The following is a 3,242-nucleotide window of genomic DNA, read 5'->3' as shown; positions in this document are numbered from 1 at the left end:
TTAAATTCTAAAAATAAGAAAAAGTTATCTGGACAGGGTTTCGTTGCAGTGGATAATATAAAAAGGGTTTTAAAAATACAAAAATAGCCAATGCATCCACCGTAAGGCACGTGGAGCCACCTGCTCTTTTGCTTTTTCTGAACAGCATTACTAGAATCCTTCAGATCTGCTCATTGAAAAAAGAAACAATAACAATATTGTATCATTAAATTTTGAGGAATAAAATTTTTTTAAATGAAGTTTTCATATATATACTAAAATGCCATATTATAATCCAATTTTCATAAACCAATTTAAAACTGTAATTTCTATAAATAAAATATAATCCACTTTCCATAAACCGATTTTAAGCTCATCTATGAAAAAATACAAAAAAAAATTATTAAAGAATGTATTTTTAAAAATTTCTTTTAAGATTTTTCTTTTGAAATTCACGAGTCATGTTTATATTTTTTAAAAACTTTTATTTAAAGCTGTAATTTTCTAGTTTTCAATTTTTTTGAATTTTTTATGGAATTAAAATTATGAAATTTTTCTATTCTTCTTTATCTTCTTTAATTGTTTTAGTTTTTCTTCATTTCTTCATCATTCAATTCAGTGGCCCCATATTATTTATTTTTTCTTCATTATTATTATCGGGCCCTGTATTCCATGCAACCCCTCCACCAATAAAGAAAAGCATCAAAATTAAAGCATGCAAGCGATATTTATTATAAATAAATGAGTGCTTGTTTTGTGTTAATTAAATGAAACCTGCTGTATATTTATTTCCTTTAAAATGAACAATTTTTTAAGATAATGAGAAATGTAATTATAATTGTAAAAAATATTAGATCCTATATCTTCACGGTATATAAAATTTTTATATTGAGACAAAGTGCATAATACGAACGCGCCAAAAATGGAAGTGCGAAAATTAATTATGAAAAATAATTTTCTATATAATAGTGAATATTAATGTAATACTAATTTTATTATAAAATCAAGAAATAAATGAGCTATATCTATATATAGTAAGAAGAGCTAGCAAGAAGAGGTTTGAGAATATATCAACTATATAGCAAGAAGAGAATCTGATCATATGAATAGTAAAGCCATTGCTAATATAATTTTTTTAATGCATAGTCAATGCATCCACCGTAAGGCAGGAGGAGCCACCTGTTCTTGTTAGGGCAAAGTTCGTTTGTTAGTTGAAATTCAGGCAAAATAAATATAAAGCTTGCAATTCAGCTACTGTTCTTGTCAACTTGCATGAAAATGAAAGATATGAATCCTGCTACTCAGAAAATCCAATCATATTATGTGAAAGCAAAAAACTTGTTTATTTACCCTCAGAAATAATAATCTAAATTCTGCTACTCTTAATATAAAATTAAAGTTTAAAAGCAAACAAAAAAACTTATTAAAACTTCAGAAGTTCTAACAGCTTTGGTCGTCGTAATGCTTTACATTCGTTTGTTTAATAAAAATTCCTCCTCGTATAATGATTTTAGTTTCATTTTGTGATAAGGAACTATCATGCAGAAAATGCCGGCTTCTAAATCCTGTTTTCTGATTAGATGAAAATGATTACACTTTAAGCCTCAGTAACATTTTTCTGCAATAAGTATGTATGTATGTATGCACGTATGTATGTATGTATGTATGTATGTATGTATGTATGTATGTACGTACGTATGTACGTACATAAGTATGTATATATAAGTATGTGTCTGTGTCTGCGTGTGAGGGTTTATTTACGATGGACAGCAGAAAAGGATCCCCTTGCCATCAATTGTCAACTTACCTCCTCTCTCCTTAAAGCTACGTATTCGTCACTCTCATCTTTGTTTCTCTTCATGGGCGTTTTAAAAGTTGCTTATGTGTATGTGTATGTGCGTGTGTGTGTGTGTGTGTGTGTATTTACGAAAGTATGTATGTAGCGTAGCGTGTATATACCTGAAGTTGATTTCAGGCGTTATTCTCTTGTGTTTGACCTCACATATTTGAAATCTCAACTTTTTCTACTGAACCAAATTTCAAATTTTGTAGCTCAAAATGTAGCTTAGGAGATGACCGATCTAAAAATGTATAAACATTATCAAATTTGGTGAAAAACTGAATTAATGACAAAGCTTAGAAGTAGTCACGAGTGAGTAAATGTTGACCTTAAGAATATCATTCACACACTGCTGTGTGTGAATGATATTTATTAGAATATACAATATATAGCAATATATTGTGTATTCCTATGAATATGAGGTAGATCTTTGAAAGATATCTAAATACGAAATTGAATAAAAAAATTTACAATATTGGTTTCCAATTTTGGTGGAAGGCCATCAAATCCAGAGGGGAGGGAAGTCGATGACATCGATCTCAGTGCTCAGCTGATACTCATGTTATCGAGTACCGAAATGATAAAAGGCAAACACGACCTTGGCGGAATTTGAACTCAGAATGTAGAGACAGAGGAAATTTCGCGTATCTTTCACCTTGCGTGTTAACGACTCTGCCAGATCCTCGTCTTAGTACTATAGTAAGCAATAATATTACTTGAAAATTGTTTTACGTACTTTTGGCACATTTAGCTTACATAACTTTTTTCATTTAGAATATTATTTGAAAAGATTAGCACCACGACACTCGTCTTGAGTTCTATCATATTTTTACAAAATTTTTACATAAAAACAAAATGTTTAGATTTTGAATTTGCTTTTAGGCGTTACCACTGTTTTCGCCCCCAGTAGAATTTTATTTAATATATATATATATATATGTATAATTAGCATCATGCGATTCCTGTAGTCGAGATCTATTAGAAAAGTTAAATTTAAATATACTTTTCTTTAGACAGAAAAATGATATTTGGTGTTAAAGTCGAATTCAGGCGTTAATCTCCTTCATTCGCCAATTTTTACCTCAGTACTTTTTTTCTACTGAATATTTTTGCATATATAACTAACATGGGTAGGTTCCTGTCGTCGAGATCTATCATATAAGCTAAAATAAAATATAGATTTATTTAAAAAAAAACATTTGGACTCATAGTCAGGAGTTATTCTCCCGTTTGTGTTCTCACATATTTGACTCAAACGTTTTTTCTACTGAACCAATTTTCAAATGTTTAGCTCTAAATGTAGCTTATGATGTGATCAATCTAAATTTGGTTAAAAACTGAGTTAGTGACAAAGCCTAGAATTGGTCGCGAGTGAGTAAATGTTGACCTTAAGAATATTATTCACACACGGTAGTGTGTGAAT

The sequence above is a fragment of the Octopus bimaculoides genome, chromosome 1 (genome assembly GCF_001194135.2).
Source record: "Octopus bimaculoides isolate UCB-OBI-ISO-001 chromosome 1, ASM119413v2, whole genome shotgun sequence".
In the NCBI taxonomy this organism is placed as follows: Eukaryota; Metazoa; Mollusca; class Cephalopoda; order Octopoda; family Octopodidae; genus Octopus; species Octopus bimaculoides.
Note: the sequence above shows the minus strand (reverse complement) of the source record.